The following is a 26,526-nucleotide window of genomic DNA, read 5'->3' as shown; positions in this document are numbered from 1 at the left end:
CCCAACCTACCCATCCCTCTAACACCCCAACCAACCCACCCCTCTAACACCCCAAACGTACCCCCACACTTTCAACACCCCTCAACCTAACCTCAACCCTCCAACTCCCCCAGCCTACCCATCCCTCTAACACCACCAACCTACCCCATCCCTCCAACACCCCAAACCTACCCCCACACCTTCAACATCCCTCAACCTTACCTCAACCCTCCAACTCCCCAACTTACCCCTTCCCTCCAACAGCCCCCAACCTACCCCATCCCTCCAACATACCCCAACCTACCCCATCCCTCCAACATACACCAACCTACCCCATCCCTCCAAAACCCCCCAACTTACCCATTCCTCCAACAGTCCCCAACCTACCATCCCTCCAACACCCCCACCTTAACCCTCCAATACCCCCCAACTTACCCCATCCCTCCACCACCCAACCAACCCCATCCCTCCAACACCCCCACCTACCCATCCCTCCAACACTCCCAACCACCCGGTAACTCAACACACCAACCGCCACCACACCTCCAGAACCCCACAACCAACTCCATCCGTCCAACACCCCCCAACCAACCCATCCCTCCGACACCCGCCAACTTATCCCAAAATTGCCCTTACTGTTGGGTGGGGTTACTGGGTTATGGGGATAGGGTGGAGGTGTTGACCTTGGGTGGGGTGCTCTTTCCAAGAGCCGGTGCAGACTCGATGGGCCGAATGGCCTTCTTCTGCACTGTAAATTCTATGAATCCCTCCAACACCCCCATTCTACCCCATTCCTGCAACACTCCCACCTACCCCATCCCTGCAACACCCTCCAACACCCCCACCTACCCCATCCCTCCAATACCCCCCAACTTACCCCATCCCTCCAACACCTCCCAGCCTACCCCATCCGTCCAACATCCCCCAACCTACCCCATCCCGCCAACACTCCCCAACCTACCCCTTCACTCCAACACCACCAACCTACCCATCCCTCCAATACCCCCCAACTTACCACATCCCTCCAACACCGCCCAGCCTACCCCATCCATCCAACACCCCCCGACCTACCCCATCCCTCCAATACCTCCAAACTAACCCATCCCTCCAACACCCCCCAACCATCCCTCTAACACCCCAAACGTACCCCCACACTTTCAACACCCCTCAACCTAACCTCAACCCTCCAACTCCCTCAGCCTACCCACCCCTCTAACACCCCCAACCTACCCCATCCCTCCAACACCCCAAACCTACCCCCACACTTTCAACACCCCTCAACCTAACCTCAACCCTCCAACTCCCCCAACCTACCCCATCCCTCCAACACACCCATCCACCCCGTAACTCAACACCCCAACCGCCACCACACCTCCAACACCCCCAACCAACCCCATCCCTCCAACACTCCCAACCTACCACATCCCTCCAACACACCCAAACCGACCCCATCCCTCCAATGCACCCTAACTTACCCCATCCCTCCAGCACCCGCACTTTATCCCTCCAATACCCCCCAACTTACCCCATCCCTCCAACACCCAACCAACCCCATCCCTCCAACACCCCCACCTACCCCATCCCTCCAACACTCCCAACCAGCCCGTAACTCACTATCCCAACCGCCACCTCCAGCAACCCCCAACCTACCCCATCCCTCCAACACTCCCCAACCTACGCCTTCCCTCCAACAGTCCCCAACCTACAGCATCCCTCCAACACCCCCCATCGTACCCCATCCCTCCAATACCCCCCAACTTACTCTATCCCTCCAACACCCGCCAGCCTATCCCATCCGTCCAACGCTTCCACCTACCCCATCCCTCCAACACTACAACCACCCCTAACTCAACACCCCAACTGCCACCACGCCTCCAACACCCCCCTACCTACCCCTTCCCTCCAACACCCCCCAACCAACCCCATACCTCCAACACCGCCCAACCACCACCACACCTCCAACACCCCCCAACCTACCCCTTTCCTCCAACATCCCCCAACCTACCCCTTCCCTCCAACACCCCCCAACCTACCCCATCCCTCCAACACCCCCAAAACTATCCCATCCCTCCAACACTGTCCAACCTAACCCATCCCTCCAACACCCCAAACCTACTGCCACACTTTCAACACCCCTCAACCTAACCTCAACCCTCCAACTCCCCCAACCACCCCCAGGAGACACAGATTTAAAGTAATTAACAAAAGAACCAGAGGTGAAATGAAGTGAATTTGTAACCTGGTGATTGTTTCGATCTGGAATGTAACTGAAACATCAATGAAGCAAATTCAGTAACTTTCAAAATGAAATTGGATAAATACTCAAAAGAGGAAAACATTTGCAGAACAATGGAGAAAGAGCAAATGTATCGGCCTAATTGGATATCTTGTTCAAAGAAGTCGGACAGGCACAATGGACTCCTTCAGAATAATTGCATCGTGCTACATAATTCAATGATTCTATGAAACATTATCATTGTGCTGGAGGATGCTGTTGTGATACAGCTGACACTTGTAATTTTGAGCTTTTTGCAGGTACAGCAAATGACCATAGTTTTGTATGGGCAGAGAACAATCCATACCGAGTAGGTTGAAACAAATACTTACTTTATTTTACAATAATTATTATATATAGCTCCAGCAATTCCCTACTGGGTCTTCACTAGTCCTGCCTTACTGGCCGACTTTATTTATACAAAGCCAAGTATTGTTAAGCGACCCCGCTCCCTTATTCTGCAAGATCCATGGGGTAGCTAATCATCCCTATCCCGTAAGACTCGTGCAGGCTATATTACATAGAATGTGACGATAGAATCCATATAATGCAGAAGGAGGCCATTCTGCTCATTGAGTCTACATCAACCCTCTAAAAGAGTACCCTACCTAGGCCCACTCGCTCACCTTACCTCTGTAATCCATAACCCCACCTAACCTTTGGATACTTAGGAACAATTTAGCATGGCCAATCCACATAACCTGCACATCTTTGGACTGTGGGAGGAAACCAGAGCACCCGGAGGAAACCCACGCAGGCACGGGAGAATGTGCAAAGTCGACACCGTCACTCGAGGTTGAAATTGAACCCATGTTGTACCTATAAAACCTCAGGTACTTTTGGCCAGTTTACTTATTCAAAGGTTTTACCTTTGAATAAGTAAACAAACCACAAACACATGTTCAAAATTCAACAATATTTATTAACACAATTAACCCTTATATTACACACATAAAACAAGAGTGTGGTGATATGCATCACTGTAAATACACAAGGGGTTGATGTAAATACACTACGACTAAGTAAACACTAGAGGGAGCACCAGAGATGTAATGACATGCAGACATACAGCCAATGGGTCATTACAACTGGACACAACCAATGGGTAATCAGGACACCCAGAGGTGACACTACCACAAGGGGGCAACCCATATAAAAAGACAGGGCACACACGCTCTGTCTCTTTCCACAGGCGCACTTAGAGAGTAGGACAGGGGCAGATCAGAAGCATCACACCCACCACGTGGCTTAGAGCAGACTGGTTAGTTAGACTGAGTTACTATAGCAAGATTAGCAGGAGAGTCGAACTCATAGAGAACTGTGCTAATGGTTCAATAAACCACATTGAACTTACTTCAAAGTCTGGAGTATCTTTTGGTCAAAGCTGCATTGAGTTGCAGCCTGTGTTATCCCAGAGTACATAACACAACAAAGAGGATACCCCAGATTCAAGTATACTACCAGCTAAGGTAGGCTGTGGGTCTGATCGCTGGAATTCCTCTGGCCCACCTTCACAAAGGTGGTCTCTTCCTTGCTTCCTTCCTTCTGGTCAGGTCAAGGTCACCTCACACACCGAGTCTCTGCTGCAGGTGTCTCTGGGATGCGTACCTTTGTTCCCCTCTCTCCTCACCTTTCCAGAAAGTTTGCAGGCTTCCGGCCAATGAGGTCTCAGGAGGGGGTCCCAGCAGCCAATGGTCCGGTTGATGACTGTTTGACAGGCCATCTGAGCCCGCCCCAGGTATCCCATCTCTGGTGGTGTGGGCTGCACATGACCTGTTCCCACATAAGGTAGCAGTAAAACTCTGGGTGCGGAAAGCCTGGCTCGATCTGGGCTACAGACAATAGACCTGTGCATTTCAATGGAGTACAATGATCTCCTGCTAGGTCTCAGTCGAGTGTGATGATTTTTGATGGGTTATTGAATGGGACAGGCCCAGACATGTTCTGGCAGCTTGTCCGTTGGTTGTGTATTTGACTTTGGTCAGGTCTGAATTCCAACAGCCTGCCTGCAGTATGATTTTAAAATGCCCAATTCTTTAATTTAGGATATTGATGCACTGTCAATTACGACGAGACGAGAGTAGAGTGTAATCGAGGCTTTATTACACAGAGATGTGTTGCCTCCTACAGCTGCTGCCGAAATGGCTGCAGCTCGGTGAGCACACACATTTATACTCCGCCTACTGGGCGGAGCCAGCAGGCAGGGATCTATCCCCGTACCTGTAGTACAGGGGCCTTACCGTAATACCCCTCGTATGCGGTATATGCAATACAACAGTGGTGACTACCACAGATATACAATTTAATTGGCCTTAAAATTAGGCCCTAATTATATTACCACACCCGGGTTCCTGGCGTTGTGAGGAAGCAGTGTTAACATTTGTGCCACCGTGCCGCCCTTAATTACGAAAGGTTTTTAATACTTTAGAAGCAGTTCACTTGACTGATACCAGGGATGAGGGGGTTGTCTTATGGGGAAAGGTTGGACAGGTTGGGCCTGTATGTATTTGGAGTTTAGAAGAATGTGAGGTGATCTTATTGAAACATGTATGATCCTGAAGGGACTTGACAGGATGGATACTGAAAGAATGTTTCTCCTTTAGGAAAGACTTGAACTAGGGGGCACATCTTAAAAATAAGGGCCTATCATTTAAGACCGAGATTAGGAGAACATTTTTACTCACAAAGGATCGTGAGTCTTTGGAACTCTCTTCCCCAGAGAGCAGTGGGGAGGCAGGGCCATTGAATATTTTTAAGGCTGAGGTAGATAGATTCTTGTGACTAACAAGGGAGTAAAATGTTATTGGGATTAGGCAGGAATGTGGAATTGAGGCCACAATCTTATTTAATAGCGGAACAGACTTGAGGGCTGAATAGCTGATCCTGCATCTAATTCCTATGTTGATATGTTCATATGTGGCTGAAGGCAAACCTTTAAAGGAAATGTTGCATCTTGCAAAACTGTTTTTCAAGTTGTTAATGGATCTACTCAAAAATGATTGTAGACCACAATAATTCCACTGTCAGAGATGTCATTTCAGAAACTGCAGCATAAATTGGCACCCAATCACAAAACATTTGATCTTTGCACACTTCTGGAGCAGTCAAAAAGCTACATAATCCAAATAAATTTCAGCAAAATACAATCCAGGGCTCCTGCTGGTGGCTGCAATGTAGCAATCAAAAATCACACAACGGCAGACCCAGTGTTAGTACTCTGGAGCTGCTGGGGAGCTGGATGTGGAAATAATGGGGCACATAGTGGAAGTGGGCGGGTGCTGTTGGCTAAATAATTAATGTGCAAAAAATGTGCCAATTGTGCCACTACGTCACTGATAATATCAATACTGTCTCTTACACTCAGGTAGTTGCAGTAAAGAGAACAAAAAAGGTGAATTATTATAAAGTAGAAGCATGTCAGGTGAAGTTACAAATTAAACATTTAGATAACATCATTTCAAGTTGAAAGGTGGATAATATTTTCTTTAAAGAATTAGTTTTGTACTGCGGTTAATGTTGTCAAGTTGGCACATGGGATAAACAGGCACAATGCGTCCATACAATTTCACATCCCCTCCCCCAACCATCTTTGGCTGTTTCAGCAACCTCCCCTGCATCATAAGGTCAGAACGAGGATGTTCACAGATGATTACACATTGTTCAGTTCCATTCACAGCTCCTTAGATGCTGAAGCTGTCCATGTCCGTATGCAGCAAGACCTGGACAACATTGAGACCTGCGCTTATAAGAGGCAAGTGACATTCGCAGCAGGCAATGACCATTTCCAACAAAAGTGACTCTAACCATCAACCCGTGACATTCAATGGCATTACCAGCGCTCAATTTACCACCCTCAACATCCTGAGGGATACCATTGACCAGAAACTGAACTGGACTAGCTATATAAATACCGTGGCTACAAGAGCAGATCAGAGGCTGGGGATTCTGTGCCACGTAATTGGCCATCTGACTTGCCAAAGCCTGTCCACCATCAGCAAGGCATAAATCTGGACTGTAATGGAATGACTGCCACTTGCCTGGATGAGTGCAGCTCGAACAACACTCAAAAATCTCAACACAACTCAGGACAAAGCAGCTTACTTGATTGGAAGCCCATTCACCACCTTAAACATTCACTCCCTCCGCCAACAGCATGCAGTGGGTCAGTATGTACCACCAGGAGTATGCCCTGAGGAGTGCTGGGGGTGGGGGGATGTTGTTGTGGGTTAAGGGAATGTCTAAACTGAGTTTTGCAACCCCCGTCGGGGAAAAGGCAACGCAATGACTTTCACATTGGTGTCGGTAGAGTTTTGAAAACCACAGACAATAAATCATAACATTTAAACAGGATTGGAGTCAGGTATGGGGATGAGATCGGGGGGGGGGGCATTAAAGTGGGACTTGGGCCGAGAATTGAGGATAGAAGGAGAATCGGGCTGGGGTGAGGGAGCAAATCCTTTAAAGCTGGCTGAACTAGGGCAGCTTTTGTATATGGGTGAGTTGGAAAGTTAAGCAGCAGGGAGTACTGGCTATCGGGAGCTCAGGATTTATTTTGATTACTCACTGTGAAAATTCTTGATCAAGCTTTTTGCTGCTTTTCCCGGGTCGGCTCTTCTACACTTTCTTCGCCCGTTACTATTGATGTGTTGGGTAGGCTGGGTCGATGTGGACTGCACTTGATGCAGTGTAGCGAGAGACAGACCTCCAACACTTGATAAGATTTTTATTATTAAAATAAGATGCAACATGATTTTATTTAACGTCTAAACTATTATACATGTTCAACTGTGGGTTGACACTACGCTGACTTGCCTGGTGACCGAACCAGACTTACTAACTACCACATGGTGTTTGCACTGGCCAGCTCACTAACTAGTTCTGCTTTCACCCACCAGTGGAAACAACCTGCCCACATCTATCCTATCTATTCCCTTCATAATTTTATATGTTTCGATAAGATCCCCCCTCATCCTTCTAAATTCCAATGAGCACAGTCCCAGTCTACTCAACCTCTCCTCGTAATCCAACCCCTTCAGATCTGGGATTAACCCAGTGAATCTCCTCTGCACACTCTCCAGTGCCAGTACGTCCTTTCTCAAGTAAGGAGACCAAAACTGAACACAATACTCCAGGTGTGGCCTCACTAACACCTTATACAATTGCAGCATAACCGCCCTAGCCTTAAACTCCATCCCTCCAGCAATGAAGGACAAAATTCCATTTGCCTTCTTAATCACCTGTTGCACCTGTAAACCAACTTTTTGCAACTCATGCACTAGCACACCCAGGTCTCTCTGCACAGCAGCATGTTTTAATATTTTATTATTTAAATAATAATCCCTTTTGCTGTTATTCCTACCAAAATGGATAACCTCACATTTGTCAACATTGTATGCCATCTGCCAGGCCCTAGCCCATTCACTTAGCCTATCCAAATCCCTCTGCCGACTTCCAGTATCCTCTGCACTTTTTGCTTTACCACTTATCTTAGTGTCGTCTGCAAACTTGGACACATTGCCCTTGGTCCCCCAACTCCAAATCATCTATGTAAATTGTGAACAGTTGTGGGCCCAACACTGATCCCTGAGGGACACCACTAGCTACTGATTGCCAACCAGAGAAACACCCATTAATCCCCACTCTTTGCTTTCTATTAATTAACCAATCCTCTATCCATGCTACTACTTTACCCTTAATGCCATGCATCTTTATCTTATGGAGCAACCTTTTGTGTGGCACCTTGTCAAGGGCTTACTGGAAATCCAGATATAAGACATCCATTGGCTCCCCGTTATCTACCGCACTGGTAATGTCCTCAAAAAATTCCACTAAATTAGTTACGCACGACCTGTCCTTTATGAACCCATGCTGCGTCTGCCCAATGGGACAATTTCCATCCAGATGCCTTGCTATTTCTTCCTTGATGATAGATTCCTGCATCTTCCCTACGACCGAAGTTAAGCTCACTGGCCTATAATTACCCGCTTTCTGCCTACCTCCTTTTTTAAACAGTGGTGTCACGTTTGCTAATTTCCAATCCGCCGGGACCACCCCAGAGTCTAGTGAATTTTGGTAAATTATCACTAGTGCATTTGCAATTTCCCTAGCCATCTCTTTTAGCACTCTGGGGTGCATTCCATCAGGTCCAGGAGACTTGTCTACCTTTAGGCCCATTAGCTTGCCCATCACTACCTCCTTGGTGATAACAATCCTCTCAAGGTCCTCACCTGTCATAGCCTCATTTCCATCAGTCACTGGCATGTTATTTGTGTCTTCCACTGTGAAGACCGACCCAAAAAACCTGTTCAGTTCCTCATCTCCCATTATTAAATCTCCCTTCTCATCCTCTAAAGGACCAATATTTACCTTAGCCACTCTTTTTTGTTTTATATATTTGTAGAAACTTTTACTATCTGTTTTTATATTCTGAGCAAGTTTACTCTCATAATCTATCTTACTCTTCTTTATAGCTTTTTTAGTAGCTTTCTGTTGCCCCATAAAGATTTCCCAGTCCTCTAGTCTCCCACTAATCTTTGTTACTTTGTATGCTTTTTCCTTCAATTTGATACTCTCCCTTATTTCCTTAGATATCCAAGGTCGATTTTCCCTCTTTCTACCGTCCTTCCTTTTTGTTGGTATAAACCTTTGCTGAGCACTGTGAAAAATCGCTTGGAAGGTTCTCCACTGTTCCTCAACTGTTTCACCATAAAGTCTTTGCTCCCAGTCTACCTTAGCTAGTTCTTATCTCATCCCATTGTAATCTCCTTTGTTTAAGCACAAAACACTAGTGTTTGATTTTACCTTCTCACCCTCCATCTGTACTTTAAATTCCACCATATTGTGATCGCTCCTTCTGAGAGGATCCCTAACTATGAAATCCTGAATCAATCCTGTCTCATTACACAGGACCAGATCTAGGACCGCTTGTTCCCTCGTAGGTTCCATTACATACTGTTCTAGGAAACTATCGCGGATACATTCTATAAACTCCTCCTCAAGGCTGCCTTGACCGACCTGGTTAAACCAATCGACATGTAGATTAAAATCCCCCATGATAACTGCTGTACCATTTCGACATGCATCAGTTATTTCTTTGTTTATTGCCTGCCCCACCATAATGTTACTATTTGGTGGCCTATAGACTACTCCTAGCAGTGACTTTTTCACCTTGCTATTCCTGATTTCCACCCAAATAGATTCAACCTTATCCTCCATAGCACCGATGTCATCCCTTACTGTTGCCCGGATGTCATCCTTAAATAACAGAGCTACACCACCTCCCTTACCATCCACTCTGTCCTTCCGAATAGTTTGATACCCTTGGATATTTAACTCCCAGTCGTGACCATCCTTTAACCATGTTTCAGTAATGGCCACTAAATCATAGTCATTCACGATGATTTGCGCCATCAACTCATTTACCTTATTCCGAATACTATGAGCATTCAGGTAAAGTACATTTATGTTGGCTTTTTTACCTCTGTTCTGAATCTTAACACCTCGATCAGTAACCTCTCCTAAGTTATATTTCCTCTTAACCTTTCTCCTAATTTTCCTTGTCGTTGAACCCATATCTTCATGTAACAACCTGCCACGTCGCTTACCATTAATGTTTTCACTTCCCGTTTTATTCCTTTTAGTATTCCTGGTCCTAGTCACTGAGCACCCCTCAGTCACTGTACCTTGTACTGTCGTCCTTTTTGATTTTTGACTATGGCTTCTCTGCCTTACACTTTCCCCCTCACTGCCTTTTGTTTCTGTCCCTGTTTTACTACCTTCCAGAGGCTGGGCCCCGAGAGAGCGGGAAAACTGGTGCCCTCTGGCTTTATAATGGTCGTGTCCTGTCTGATGATTGGCTGCTCTGTTCTGTGTGCTTACTGGTCATCCTGTGTGTCAATCAATGCCTGTCTGCACTCCATTGCATACATAGATGTATATTATAACATCTACCCTCCTTTTTTTTTTGTTCTGTATTGTGTGTGTTGAGATAATAAATATTGAGGTGCATGTGCGTGTGGATGTGTATATGTGCGTGACTATATACAGAATGTGCTAAAATGACCTTATGTACACAGGAAGGTGTCGCTAGTGCAGATATAGGACAGATGAAACGGTAACAACGATATTTACAGAGGTCAAAACGATAAGGTAACACAGTTGTGCAAAAGTTCAGCCTATAAGTTTAGTCTGCGGCGGGCGACGAATTTTGGTTGACCGCCTCAAGGGTGGATCAGGGGCCGCCTGCACTTGGATAGGCGGGACCGCCGCCAATGCGGTGGTCGCAGAGGTCGGCAGGATTCCTGGTAGATCGGTGGCCTTGTGGTAGGGCACGTCCGGAGGAAGCATTGTGTGAGGCGGGACATCACGGTTAGGTGGCGGGCATGGAATTCTGAGCAGCGCCCGTCTGTTGCGCCGTAGGAAGGAGCCATCAGCCATGCGGACGAGGAACGATCTCGGGGCCACTTGCTTGACCACCACAGCTGTGGCGGACCAGCCGCTGTCAGGCAACTGCACACGAACACGATCAGCAGCTATGGAATTGCCATTGTAGTCAAGGAGCTGGCAGGCCGGTGGAAGAATGCTTGGTCTGACGCGGATGGTGTCAAGATTGGATTTGGAGATGAGGTTTGCCGATGCACCGGTGTCCAGTTTGAACCGGATGCGAGCCTTGTTGACTGAGGACAGCACACCACTCGTTGTCGGGATCCACGCTGAGGATTGGGAGGTGCTTCGCTGTCGTGGAGAAAGGCAGTGCATGCTTCGTAATGGTGCCCACCCGGTATAGAGATTTGAGGCACGCAGCATCAGGATCTGTTGGGCTGTCGGGGTCGGAGTCTGGCATGGCCTGCTGTATTGAATGGACGCTTCTGCGCCGCGGCTGGGATCGCTGGATGCTGGGCAGTGGAGCAGATCTACAAAGGACTGCGTAGTGGCCAAGCTTGCCATACTGTGGACACCGTCGTGATTTTGCCAGACATTGCCACCTTAAATGGGCGGAGCCACAACTCGGACATGTCATGACGCCAACGTCAGCGCGTTCCGTGCGCCATCGCGCATGTGCAGGGGCCCGGGTAAAGCGCGCAGAATGGCCACTCTCGTTGATACTTAGGCCCTGAATTTGTGCGATGGCCTGCACCCGTTCCGCCTCGTGGGAGGTTAGCTTTGCCGTTTCTGCCGCCCTGATGTGGGAGTACCGATTGTTAGCATGTTCGTGGAGAACGCACGTTTCGATGGCGATGATGAGGGTGAGCTGCTTGACTTTCAGGAGCTGCTGGCGAAGGGAATCGGAGTGGACCCTGAAAACGATCTGATTCCGGATCATGGAATCAGTGGTCGAGTCATAGTTACATGACTGCGCGAGGATGCGGAGATGGGTCAGAAAGGATTGAAAAGGTTCATCCTTCCCCTGAAGCCTCTGCTGGAAAATGCACCGTTCAAAGCTCTCATTCACCTCAATGTTGCAGTGGCTGTCGAACTTCATTAGGACTGTTTTAACTTTCGTCTTGTCTTCGCCTTCAGCGAATCTAAGGGAGTTGTAGATGTGGATGGCTTGGTCCCCGGCTGTGGGGAGGAATAGTGCGATCTTCCTGGCGTCTGATGCGGCCTCGAGGTCGGTGGCTTCTAGATAGGTTGGAACTTTTGTTTGAAGATCTTCCAATTTGCACCGAGATTGCCGGCGATGCGGAGCTGCGGAGGAGGGCAGACGTTTTCCATGTCACCGGATGGCTGTTTGCTGGTCAACGCTGATTCACTCAAGGTAGGTCCATCAATTTTCAGCATCACTCACTGGTACCATGATGTGTTGGGTAGGCTGGGTCGATGTGGACTGCCTTGATGCAGTGTAGCAGGAGACAGACCCCCAACACTTGATGAGATGCAACACGATTTTATTTAACATCCAAACTATTATACATGTTCAACTATGCTGACTTGACTATGGAGACCTGATACTAGCCTAACCAGACTTACTAGCTACCACATGGTGTTTACACTGGCCATCTCACTAACTCTGACTGTCTCAGAGGCTGGGTCCCGAGAGAGCGGGGAAACTGGTGCCCCCTGGCTTTATAGTGGTCCTGTCTGGTGATTGGCTGCTCTGTTCTGTGTGCTTACTGGTCATCCTGTGTGTCAATCAATGTCTGTCTGCACTCCATTGTATACATAGATGTATATTATGACAACTATTTGGTAAACTCATCCCCTTCTCCTTTCACAGCTCGTTCTCCGTCGGCCTCAGCAGAATCATGCTTGGACACGTTAAACCTGCGTGTTGTGTAAGCTTGAGCTGATCTCCATGTTTTGAAACGTTGATGAGTGAAAGCACTGTGACCATGACTCTGACTGGGGCTGCCTCTCCCTCGCTCAGTTTTATGGTCATCCCAGAGGTCGCTTCTATTTTAACAAAGTGCACTGCTAATAGCACCGTTCACAATCCCAGGATGTCTCCATGTACTCAACAACCAATTAAATTAATTTTGAGGACAGTCATTGTTGTCGTAAGTGTAGGAAATAGATTGGAACTTTTAAACTGAAGATTGGGAGGATATGGTTGGAGAGTCATAGAGTCATAGCATCCCTACAGTGCATAAGGAGGACATTCGTCCCCTCGACTCTGCACCTACCCTCCGAAAGAGCACCCTACCTAGGCCCACACCCCCATCCTCACCTTTTGGACACTAAAGGTTAATTTAGCATGGTCAATCGACCTAACCTGCACATCTTTGGACTGTGGAAGGAAACCGGAGCAACTGGTGAAAACCCACACAGACATGGGGAGAAAGTGCAAACTGCACACAGACAGTGACCCAAGGTCGGAATTGAACCCGGGTCCCTGGCATTGTGAGGCAGCAGTGCTAACCACTGTGCCACCACATCGCCTACAGCATGAAAGTGGGGGGGGGTTGGGGTATAGGAGTGAGGGTGTTGGGGTGGTTAGGGGTGGTGTGGGTAGAAGGTCGGAGGGGTTTGCGGTAGAGGGGGTGGTTGGGGGGAGTCCACTCTATTGATTGTCTGAGTGGATTTTCAATTGTAAGTTAAATGCTGATTTTAGTTCTCACTCCCTCCAATATTGAAGCTACTTGTTTCCAGGTGTTGCACATGCTGGGGATTTGGCTCATTGATGGCAATGAGGGAAATTCTCACATAAACGTGTGGGGTCACGTGACTTGTGACACCGAGGCACCCTGTACATGGATCATGTCAAGTAAATTCTGGCAGCACGGTGGTGCAGTGGTTAGCACTGCTGCCTCACGGCGCCAAGGTCCCAGGTTCGATCCTGGCTCTGGGTCACTGTCCGTGTGGAGTTTGCACACTCTCCCCGTGTTTGCGTTGGTTTCGCCCCCACAACCCAAAGATGTGCAGGGTAGGGGACTGGCCACACTAAATTGCCCCTTAATTGAAAAAGAAATGAATTAGATACTGTAAAAAAAAATTTTTTTAAAGTAAATTCTACCTGCATCATTATGGGAGGTATAAGGACAAGTGTGGCCATGAGTTCCCAGAGTTTGAGTTCAGGCCGGATGGTAAGAATATCTGGATCTTGCATTGTGGCTGTGAATCCAGAGCCTGAATTAACAGATGGCAAAAGGAAGGCCAGGCCCAGGGTCCCGGGCCTCATGTTGCTGCTGAATATCTCGAAGTCAATGTTCAGCAACAGCAGTAACCCTCCTCTACAGCTCCCTGACTGTAAAATAAATACAGACCATACAACTCTCTGCACAGAGGTTTCACATGAACAGCCATTCTATGATCTTTGAAGTGCAAGGTTCCCAGGATCTAAAGCAGTATCAATATCCCCAAACTCCTGCTGTGTTTTCCTACTGAACATTAATTCTTTGCTGTGATGGTCTGAGGACATGGGACACGGTATACTGTTCGCTTGCCTTGCTGGCAGATTTACATGGGATTTACTACACAGAAACAGGCCATTTGACCTATCCCATCTATGTTGCTTTTTATGTGCTATACAAGCCTCCTTCCAACCCTCTTGATCACACAATCAGGGTAACCTTCAACTTCTTTCTTCCTTGTGTATTTATTAGGTTTCTTGATATTTTATTGATCCCTTTTGCAGTTTTCAGTGATATCTCAGCCCTTCCATTTGACTAGAGATAGTATCAAGATGATGTGCAGTGCACAATCATTCATGGCGTGTGTGAATTTTTCACTCATGAACTGAGGGCCATTGTCACTCATCACAATATTAGGAATGCTATGAGAACTGACATGTGCTTTCAGGCATTCAACGATCTCACAACTTGAACGTCAGCTTGTCTAACTGCCAGTAGTCTGAATAGTAGTTGACAAGATATTCAGTTCCAAAGAGAGTGAAGAGGTCTACTCCAAACTTCACCCATGTTCTGATTGGGGTGTCATGAGTCATGAGCAGCACTTTAACTTTACAAGCACTGCACTGGCCGATATGGTCCTTGATCTCCTTGCTCATGTTTAGTTGCCGAACACTTCTTTTGTCTTCCTCGGACTAGCGCATGGATGCGCTTCAGCACATCTTTTCTCATCTCCTTAGGGATAATGACTCAGTTCCTTTGTACAAGGTGGCATCTTGGGAAATCACTTCATTCTTTGTTGCACAATACTCTCCTGTAGCAACAGGCGTATCCTTGATGATGTCAGATCATCCTTTCATCATTACTTTCTGCAGCACTAGAGTTTCATCTCACTGCGTAGTTTGCTTAATCTGAGCAAGACACTTCTCTGTCAGGTTCAGTGTCTCTGTTGGTTGATGACTCTCAGAACATGCTGTGCGATCGTTTCTTGTTGAATCTGGAAGATTCCACACTCTGTACCAGCAATTTCCTTCAAAGGGAGCATGGCTCTCAACAGCATGCCAGTGATGAACGCCTGCTTTCCTGGCTTGTACTTCATTTCCAAATGATGTATTTGCAAATGAAGTAACATCGTTTGCAGATGCTTTCGAGCAGATAAATCGATTTGAGAAAGTTTCAAGTGGCGTACGGTCAGACTCTGTCATCACTTTATTTCTCTCAAATAGCTACAGATTAAATGCTCACAAGCAAAGACACTTTCTCAATCTGTCTTTCGGCTTGTGTTAACACTCTGGATGCGATGCAACTGTTTTTTCTTGCTGCATGAGGGTTGCTCCAAGCCCTGTTTCACTGGCATCACACTGCATCACAATGACTTTGTCATTGACAGCAGAGTGTGAATGGTTCTACTATCTTATTTCCCTGGCAAGTTAAGCCAATTCCCTCAAACATATTGCTCACTTTAAGTTTCGACGAAAAGAGATTTCTAGGGGGTCACATGTTGTGGGAGCATTTTCGTGGGCTCTGATGCTGCTCATTTTTAAAATCCTTCCATTAATAATAATCTTTATTGTCACAAGTAGGCTTACATTAACACTGCAATGAAGTTACTGTGAAAAGCCCCAAGCCACATTCCGGCGCTTGTTCGGCTACACGGAGGGAGAATTTAGAATGTGCAAATTACCCGATAGCACATCTTTTTTTAATCCTGTTTGCACGGCACATGCTTGCCTAATCCAGGAGTTAATACTTCGTAGTGATGTCCTGAGAAGATTTTCGGTTGAGTGTTGGAGACAAAGTGCCGAGGCGTCCTCAGAAAGCTGGCGATACAATGGGAGCAGTCAGATGCACTGAGGTTGGAGCCATCTTCTCAATATGGCAACCTGATCCTTGAGTGGGCTCTTGACCTGACACTTTTGATGGCATTGCAAATGATGACCGCGAACATCATTAGAGTAATGTATGACAAACCCGGCTCGTTGTAAGTGCTCATGAGACCGAGCTGCAGAACACTAATAAAAAGCTCAATGAAAGGGACGAGAAAATCTTGAACATTGAAAATGTTGCTTGCTCAGCCGAAGCTCGCATTCAATCCTTGGAAGCCCAGCTACGTAGAATGTCAGAAAACCTGGGGGATCTGGAGAACCGAGGCCAGAGGAAGAACGTCAGGATCGTCGGTCTGCCAGAAGAAGTGGAGGGCAAGATCCCTGTTAAGTGTTTTGAGAGCTGCTTACTGAGGTGTTGGGTGCTCTGAGGTACAGACGAACCAACACGGTTGCGATTGGTACAACGCAGTTTTATTCCAACCAACTATTTATACATCTGACTTGGTACTCAGCACGTTGTGACTGTGTGAGTGTCTTGCTAATGAGGTCCTGGCCCTGTGCTGTCTCCAGATGGACTGCCCAGGAAGTGTCGTGTTTCTTGGCTTATACTGTGTCTGCTCTTGTCTGTGATTGGCTGTCGTGTTATGTGTGCTAATTGGTCCGTTGGTCTGTCTATCATTATGTATGTGTTATGATGTATGTTTGAATATCATGACATTCCCCCTTTTTTACAAGATTGTGTGCCTACATGGTTATAAATATAAATGTGTCCTGAGTGCAGCTAAAGGTGTGTGTGCGTAATATGTACATCATGTACATGGGGCTTAACTATATACAAGGGGCGATGTCAGGTCTGACATGCTAACGAGGTTGTACCATAATAAAAGAACAACGTTGAAATTTGGAACGATCAAACGAGGCCTGGAACGATAAAACAGTGACATGTTAGAAAACAGTAGTTGCTAAAGTTTGACGTGTGAACAGTCTCATAAGTCCAGTCTAGTAGGTGGGTGACGAATTTGGGTTGACCGCCTCAAGGGTGGGTCGAGAACCACCGGCTGAGGTGCGAGCCTGGCCATGGGCGGCGACAGAAGGGGCATGGTATATTGCAGCTCCACGAAGTCACTATCAGGAACCAGTGGAGGACATGGCGTCTGTGTAGGGTCCCGTTGCGAGCGTGGAAGTAAGCGAAGGGCTCGGCAATTGCGCCTACGCACGGATCCATCTGGCATGCGTACCATTAACGAGCGGGGAGCCACGCATCGGAGAACTTCGGTAGGTGCTGACCAGCCACCGTCTGGTAGGTGGATGCGGACGTTGTCTCCAGGGGCCAGGGAGGGAAGGTCAGTTGCCCGTATGTCGTACGATCTCTTCTGGCGATCGCGCTGCAGTTGCATCCTATGCAATACCGGAGCATGGTCTATTGTTGGCGCCAGGATGGAAGGCACAGTGGTTCTGAGGGCGCGACCCATCAGCAGCTGTGCTGGTGAGAGACCAGTGGCTAGTGGGGCCGAGCGATAGGCCAGCAGGGCGAGGCAGAAGTCCGACCCGGCAGCAGCAGCCTTGCAGAGAGCCGCTTGGCAATGTGAACGCCCTTCTCCGCCTTTCCATTGGACTGGGGATGCAGAGGGCTGGACGTCATGTGTGTGAAGCCATACGAAGCAGCAAAGGACGACCATTCATGGCTGGCAAAACAGGGCCCATTGTCCGACATGACAATCATCGGAATGCCGTGGCGAGCAAAGGTGTCTTTGCAGGCCCTGATGACAGCAGACGACGTCAGATTGTGCAGGCGTATGACTTCTGGGTAGTTTGAGAAGTAGTCAACTATGATGACATAGTCCATGCCGAGCGCGTGAAATAGGTCGACACCCACCTTCGCCCAGGGGGACGTCACCAGCTCATGGGGCAGAAGCGTCTCAGGAGTTGCGCCGGCTGAAACCTTTGGCAGGTTGTACAGTTGAGCACCATGTTGGCAATATCGTCACTGATGCCCTGCCAGTATACCGCCCCTCGAGCCCTCCGTCTGCACTTCTCGACCCCCAAGTGGCCTTCGTGTAGTTGGTCGAGAACCAGCTGGCGCATGCTGTGTGGAATCACAATCCGGTCCAGCTTCAGAAGGACACCATCAATGATGGCTAGGTCGTCTCGTACATTGTAGAACTGCGGGCACTGCCCTTTGAGCCATCCTCCCGTCATGTGGCGCATCACTCGCTGCAGAAGGGGGTCGGCCGCAGTCTCTCGGCGGATACGGGCCAGACTGGAGTCGTCAGCCGGCAGATTTGCCGCTGTAAAAGCCACCTGTGCCTCGACCTGACATACGAACCCCTCCGCATCTGGCGTCGTGGTCACTGCTCTGGATAGGGCATCCGCCACGATGAGGTCCTTCCCTGGAGTGTAGACCAGTTGGAAGTCGTACCTCCTGAGTTTAAGTAGGATGCGCTGGAGGCGAGTGGTCATCTCGTTCAGGTCCTTGTTTATTATGCTGACCAGGGGGCGGTGGTCAGTTTCAACCGTGAACCGTGGAAGACCATAGATGTAATTGTGGAACTTGTCTAAACCGGTTAGCAAGCCCAGGCATTCTTTTTCGATTTGCACGTAGCGCTGCTCTGTGGGGGTCATGGCCCGCGTTGCATAGGCCACTTGGGCCCATGATGCCGTGTCATCCCTCTGCAGGAGCACTGCTCCAATGCCGGATTGGCTGGCATTAGTTGAGATTTTGGTGGCACGAGACGTGTCAAAACACGTCAACACTGGTGCCGTCGTCAGCTTGCGTTTGAGCTCCTCCCATTCCAGCTGGTGTGTGTGTTGCCACTGGAAATCTGTGGATTTTCTGACGAGTTGGCGCAGAGTCGTCGTGTGGGAGGCAAGGTTGGGAATGAACTTCCCCAGGAAGTTGACCATGCCAAGGAAGCGTAGGACAGCCTTCTTGTCGGCCGGCTGCGGCATGGCTGTGATGGCGCTCACCTTGTCTGCATCCGGACGGACCCCTGACCGGGAGATATGGTCCCCCAGAAACTTCAACTCGGTCTGGCCAAAGGAACACTTGGCTCGGCTGAGGCGCAGGCCGTTTTCCCGTATGCGGGCAAAAACGCGTTGGAGACGATGTATGTGCTCCTGCGGTGTGGTGGACCAGATGATGACATCGTCCACATATACGCGCACCCCTTCGATGCCTTCTATCATCTGCTCCATGATTCTATGGAAGACCTCGGATGCCGAGATGATGCCAAATGGCATCCGGTTGTAGCAGAACCTGCCAAAAGGGGTGTTGAAGGTACATAGCTTTCCGCTGGATGGGTCCAGTTGGATCTGCCAAAACCCCTTAGAAGCATCCAGTTTCGTGAATATCTTCGCCTGGGCCATTTCACTGGTGATCTCCTCCCGTTTGGGTATGGGATAATGTTCCCTCATAATATTATTATTGAGGTCTTTGGGGTCTACACAGATGCGGAGCTCACCTGAGGGGTTCTTGACACACACCATGGAGCTGACCCATGGCGTGGTCTCCGTGACCCTGGATAGGACCCCTTGGTCCTGGAGATCCTGCAGCTGCTGCTTGAGGCCGTCTTTAAGTGGCGCAGGAACCCTGCGAGGTGCATGAACGACCGGGATGGCGTCCGGTTTGAGGCGAATTCGGTAGGTGTATGGCCGTGTTCCCATGCCTTCGAATGCCTCCTGGTTGTGGGCGAGGAGCGATTGGAGCTGTGCGTAGAACTCTGCGTCCGGGAAGTCAGATATGCCGTCTGGAGAGAGAGAATTCGTTGCACAAGGTGGAGAGCCTTACATGCCTGTGCACCCAGCAGGGAGTCCTTCGATGAGCCAACTATCTCGAACGAGAGTGTGGCCGTGTGTGTTTTGTGTGTCACCTGGAGCTGGCAGGATCCCATGGCCGGGATAACGTTGCCATTGTAGTCGACCATCTTGCACCGGGATGGATGGATTGGTGTTCTGACCTTCATGGCGTAGAAGGCTGACCATGCTATGAGGTTGGCAGAGGTGCCAGTGTCCAGGCGGAAAGTGATCGGCGATCGGTTGACCGTCAGGGTGGCACACCATTCATCACCCGGATTGATTGTGTTGACCCTGTTCACATCAATGACCGCAACCCGGAAGGCGTCTTGGTCATCTGTGTCGTCGGTTTGGATGTCGTGATGTGGAGGCTGAATGGTCCGCACGTTCCTGCGAGGTTGTCGGAGATGTGGTAGATCAACAGGTTGAGCCGCTCGACAGTAGGCAGCGTAGTGGCCCATCTTGCCACAGCGTAGGCATTGTCGGGTTTTTGCAGGACATTGCCCTATTAAATGTGCAGCTCCACAGTTGCTGCATGTCATGACGTCATGGCGTTCGTTACGCCGCTGCGCATGCGCAGTTCGGTCTTGCGTCTGGCGCGCTTGCGCAGCACGTCCCTCAGTGTTGCCGTAGGTTTTGGCGCGCACAAACGCGGAAGGCCTTAAAAAGTGCGCGAAACGGCCGCCCTCGTCCTGGCCGCGGGCCGGGAGAAACTCAATTGCCTGGATGCGTTCGGCCTCGTGGGCGGCCTGGCTTGCCGATTCGATCGCGTGGGACCCCCTCCGTGCCGATTCGGTCGCCTGAAATTGGGCATAGCGGTTGGTCGCATTTTCATGCAGGACACAGGCTTCAACTGCAGATGCTAAGGTCAGGCCTTTAATTTTTAGAAGCTGCTGGCATAGGCCATGGAGGCAACGCCAAAAGCGATCTGATCCCGGATCATGGACTCTGAGGTGGTGTCGTAACCGCAGGACTGCGCGAGTATGCGGAGATGCGTCAGGAAGGACTGAAAGAGCTCATCCTTACCTTGCAGGCGCTGCAGAAAGACATACCTCTCAAAGCTTTCGTTGACCTCAACGTTGAAGTGCTTGTCGAACTTGAGGAGGACCGTGTCATACTTAGCTTTGTTCTCGCCTTCTGCAAACACCAAGGAGTTGTATACATCGATGGCGTGCTGACCTGCGGTAGTGAGGAGCATGGCAATCTTTGTTTCGTCCGAGGCGTCCTGTTTTTCATTGGCTTGCATGAAGAGTTCGAATCGCTGCTTGAAGAGCTTCCAATTTGTGCCCAGGTTCCCAGCGACTTGCAACAGCTGCGGTTTGTTGCGGGTGTCCAAGGCTCAAGGTGGCAGAATTGCCGGTAGGTATCGATTCACTCCTTGTATCATGAGGTGTTGGGTGCTCTGAGGTACAGACGAACCAACACAGTTGCGATTGGTACAACGCAGTTTTATTCCAACCAACTATTTATACATCTGACTTGGTACTCAGCACGTGGTGACTGTGTGAGTGTCTTGCTAATGAGGTCCTGGCCCTGTGCTGTCTCCAGATGGACTGCCCAGGAAGTGTTGTGTTTCTTGTCTTATACTGTATCTGCTCTTGTCTGTGATTGGCTGTCGTGTTATGTGTGCTAATTGGTCCGTTGGTCTGTCTATCATTATGTATGTGCTATGTTGTATGTTTGAATATCATGACACTTACCATGTTTCCTTAAGCTGGATGTGAAGGCTGGCCGTTTCAAGCTGGAAAGGGCACATCGTATCTGTCTTTGAGGCCTAGGGACAATCAACGCCCCAGGCCCATAGTCATTCACTTTCATAACATTATGAATTGCCAAAAAGTTCTGGAGGTGGCGAGGCGTGGCAGGACCTCACTCCATGAGGGGACAAGGATTTAATTTTTCCAGGATTTCTTGGCAGCAACACAGCAGAAGCGAAGAGGCTTTATGAAGTCTGAAAACAGCTCAAGGCAGCTGGGGTGAATCATGCCCTGCTTTATTCTGCGACCCTGAGGGTGATATCCAACAACTCCGTTAATCCAACTAGTGGTTTGGCCTTTGTGAAGTCCATGGAAGGTGATAGTTTGGAGTAACAGCCTGCAGTTCGTTGAAATATCTGGGGCGGGTTTCTCCGAAATGGAGGCAGAGTGTTCGCGCCATCGTGAACGGCGTCGAGGTTCACGACGGCGCGAAATGGCCCCTATCTCGACCGATTCAGGGCCCGATAATGGGCTAGGAGCGGCGCCGCGTTATTTACGCGCGCCAGGCGGCACCGCATACATGACGTGGCTGGCGCCGCATAATTGGCGTAATCCGCGCATGCGCGGGTTGGCCAGCGCCATCGGTGGGCACCGATCGCGGGCCAGACCCCATTTGAGGCCCCCCCCCGGTGCAGGATTCCCCCCCCCCCCCCCCCGCAGGCCGCCCCTCCCCAGCGGTCCCGCGCTGTTCCCGCCGGCAGCGACCAGGTGTGGACGGTGCCGGAGGGGGAACCCGCCGTTTTGGGCTGGCCGCTCGGCCCATCCGGGCCTGAGAATAGCAGGGGTGCTGGAGAATCGCCATTTTGGGTGTCCCGGGCGATTCTCCGGCCTGCGCCGTGCGGAACTCGACGGGGCCGTTCTCGCCGCTTGGGAGAATCACGGGAGGGCGTCGGACCAGCGTTGCGGGAAAATCTGGCGGCCCAGGCGATTCTCCCAACCGGCGCCGGAGTGGAGAATCGCGTCCCTGGACTTTATCACTGTTATAATGCCTCTTGATATTTTTGTTTAATTCGTTCATGGGACATAAAAGTGCATTTACTGTGCACTTCGAAGGAGGAGGCAGTTAAGAGTAAATCACTGTGGGTCTGGAGTCACATGTAGGCCAGACCAGGCAAGGACAGCAGATTTCTTTCCCTAAAGGACATTAGTGAACCAGATGGGTTTTTTCAACAATCAACAATGGTTTTCATGGACACCATTAGACTTTTAATTGCAGATTTTTTATTGAATTCTAATTTCGCCATCTGCAGTGGCAGGCTGGCACAGTGGTTAGCACTGTTGCCTAGGGCAGCATGGTGGTGCAGTGGGTTAACCCAGCAGCCTCGCGGTGCTGAGGTCCCAGGTTCGATCTCGGCTCTGGGTGACTGTCCGTGTGGAGTTTGCACATTCTCCCCATGTTTGCATGGGTTTCGCCCCCACAACCAAAAAATGTTCAGGCTAGGTGGATTGGCCACGCTAAATTGCCCCTTAATTGGAAAAAATGAATTGGGTACTCTAAATTTATATTTTAAGAAAGGCACTGCTGCCTCACACCACCAGGGACCCGGGTTCAATTCTGACCTTGGGTGACTGTGTGGAGTTTGCATGTTCTCCCTGTATCTGTGTGGGTTTCCTTGGGGACTCTGGTTTCCTCCCACAGTCCAAAGATATGCAGGTTAGGTGAATTGGCCATGCTAATATTGCCCAAGGTTAGGTAAGGTTATCGGGATAGGGGCGGGGGATTGGGCCTAAGTAGGGTGCTCTATCGGAGCAAGGGCCGGTGCAGACCTGACGGGAGAAATGTTCTCCTTCTGCGCTGTAGGGATTCTATGGTTTCTATGATTCTATGATTTGAACCTGGGTCCCCAGAGCATTACTCTGGGTCTCTTCATTACGCATCCAGAGACAATACCACTATGCCAACACCTCTCCTAAGTTGTTACATATCACGTTTACTGCGGGATGGGGGGGGGGGGGGGGGGTAATAACTGAGCACTATACTGAATGTTTTATCCTTCAGAATCTTTTTTTAAATTCATTTACGGGATGTCGTTGGGTCGGTCGCCATTTATTCCCCATTGTTGGGACTCTTATTTGTCTCTTCTAATAAGAACTGATAGTTCAGTTGGTGGGAGATGTCAAAAATACGACTTTATTATTGCTAATTACTCACTGGTATACACTTGAATAAGAACTGAATAAAAACTTAGAAACAAAATATCAAACAATACATTAAAAAGTCAAGCACATGGCAAAAAGCATAAACACAAAATAAATCACTATACACAACAAACAGATAGATGATTCAAGAATTCAGGAACAAAGGACCTCAACCACAAGGTCCTATCTTTAAGGGAATTCTTATCTCTGGTTTAACCCCTCATTTACATTCATTGGCTTCTAATTCTCAGCTGAGACCTCCTGGTTTGTTCAAATGAATGTCTGTTACTTAGATGGTAATTTGTTAATCAAACATTGAACATTACTCAAGATCGACTGGTGCCTATCAAAACTAGCTTAGCACCTGCATGTGCAATCTTAGCAAAAATACTGGATATGTTTTCTCACATCTGCCATGTTGCGCAGCTTGGCAGAGACCTTAAGAATCCATTAGTTGATTACACGGAGAACAATCCATTCTCAATACTGAATACACTGGAATACAATGGTTAATTCGTTATTTAAGAAAATGACAGATTTCCCACAGTCAAGATACTTTTAATATTTTGCCTATTAGCTATATGTATTCAACTAGCCCCTATATGAATAAAACTAGACTCTATCACCCATCCTGGTTGCCGTTCAGAAGGTGGTGAACCACTGTAGTCCTTGAGGTGTAGGTACACCCACACTGCTGTTAGGGGAGGGAGTTCTAGGATTATGACACAGCGACAGTGAAGGAATGCCGATATATTTCCAATTTGGGGTGGTGAGTGATTTGGAAGGGAACCTCCAGGTGGTGGGGTTCCCAGGTATCTGCTGCTCTTGTCCTTCAGATAGTAGTGATTGTGGGTTTGGAAAGTGCTGTCTAAGGAACCTTGGCAAGTTCCTACAGAGCATCTTGTAGGCGGTACACACGGCTGCCACTGTTCGTCGGGGGTGGAAGGCTTGAATGTTTGTGGAAGAAGGAGCAATCAAGCAGGCTACTTTGTCCTGGATTATGTCAAGCCTTCTGGAGTGTCGTTGGAGCTGCACTCATCTAGGTAAGTGGAGTGCATTCCATTAAACTCCTGACTTGGGCCTTGTAGATGGTGGACAGCTTTTCCTTTTGTGGGGGGGGGGGGTTGGTGGTGAGGGGGGGGGGGGGGGGATTGGGGGGGGGGGGGGTCAGGAGCTGAGTTACTCGCTGTAGGATTCCTAGCCTTTGACCTGCCCTGGTTGCCACAGTATAAGGCTAGTCCCGTTCAGTTTCTGATCAATGGTAACCCCCCCAGGATGTTGATTGTGGGGAATTCAGTGATGGTAATCCCATTAAATGTCAAGGGGCGATGGTTAGATCCTCTCTTGTAGGAGATGGTCATTGCCTGACACTTGTGTAGTGCGAATGTAACTTGCCACTTGTCAGCCCAAGCCTGGATATTGTCAAGGCCTTGCTGAATTTGAACATGGAGTGTTTCATTATCTGAGGAGTTGCAAATAGTGCTGAACATTGTACAGTCATCTGCAAACATCCCAACTTCTGACCTTCTGACCATGGGCTGGTTTAGCACAGTGGGCTAAACAGCTAGCTTGTAATGCAGAACAAGGCCAGCAGCACGGGTTCAATTCCCGTACCGCCTCCCCGAACAGGCGTCGGAATGTGGCGACTTGGGGCTTTTCACAGTAACTTCATTGAAGCCTACTTGTGACAATAAGTGATTATTATTATTGTTATTATTATGACTGTGCCAGGTATGACTCCAAGCAAAGGAGAGTTTTCCTCTGATTCCCATTGACCCCAGTTTTGCTCGATCTCCTTGATGTCATACTCGGTCAATTGCTGCCTTGGTATCAAGGGCAGTCACCTCTGGCATTCAGCTCTTTTGTCCATGTTTGAACCAAGACTGTAATTGTGATGTTCTTTTATTTCTTAACGAAGATGACTTCGAAGTGTAGTGTCTCACAAAGAACATCAAGCTATGTTTTGAACGAAGCTAATTTATTTACACTCAAAATGGATAGATTTGTCTTGCTTGCTAAGATATGAAAGATTACAGATTGATTAAAACTATGATACTAACTGCAGAGCTCCTGATAACACGACTATTCACTCTCTCACCGAACACCCTACTCTCCGAATCAAGAGTATCACGTGATCCATGTCTATGTGTTTGATCGCCACAACCTGAGCCCCTACGTGTGCCAACGAGCGACGAGGACACGGATACGGATGGAAGCCATATTATGCCTGTGACCCAAGACGCCCCAGAGCTCGAGTCCGGGGATCACACTGATTTCCCGTCACAGCTGTCTCCAATACCCTTCACCAACCCAGAGACACTCAGCTCAGTTGGACACTTTAGTGAAGAGGCTCCTGTGACACCCTCTGGCATGCACCACACAGCTGCTCCGGTACATCAGGTGGAGATAGGAACACCCGAGGGCGGATAAACCCCAGGGACTAGTTGATAGACTGGTCGTGCCAAGCATAATTTGTCAGCAACATTGTCAATTTGTTGCTGCATGGATTGACAGGAACTGCAAGGCATTGTATGGCTTAGAAAGGGTGCAATATTTACACTTCTGATTGTAAATAGTTACATTGCTGTTTATTTTACTATCAGTTTCTCATTCTGCATAATTTCTCTGTTGCAGGTAATAAGCCAAAGATTTGTTTGATCTTGTGAGGATTCTCTTGGCAATTGAAGTTCACAGCTCATGAACTCAAGGTACATTGATGAATTGCAGATAACGTAATCCTGGAGATTTTCATGCAAAATCACCTGATGCTTGCCTTGCATTAGTTGTGGTGGTGTAAGCCAACTTTAGGATACCTCATATAGGTGCATAGGTCTTGCCAGGACACTTAACCTCTACAAGAAAGGGTAGCATGGTGGTGCAGTGGATTAGCACTGCGGCCTCACGGCACCGAGGTCCCAGGTTCAATCCCGGCTCTGGGTCACTGTCCGTGTGGAGTTTGCACATTCTCCCCG

The sequence above is a fragment of the Scyliorhinus torazame genome, chromosome 6 (assembly GCF_047496885.1).
Source record: "Scyliorhinus torazame isolate Kashiwa2021f chromosome 6, sScyTor2.1, whole genome shotgun sequence".
In the NCBI taxonomy this organism is placed as follows: domain Eukaryota; kingdom Metazoa; phylum Chordata; class Chondrichthyes; order Carcharhiniformes; family Scyliorhinidae; genus Scyliorhinus; species Scyliorhinus torazame.
This window is presented reverse-complemented; position numbering follows the sequence as displayed.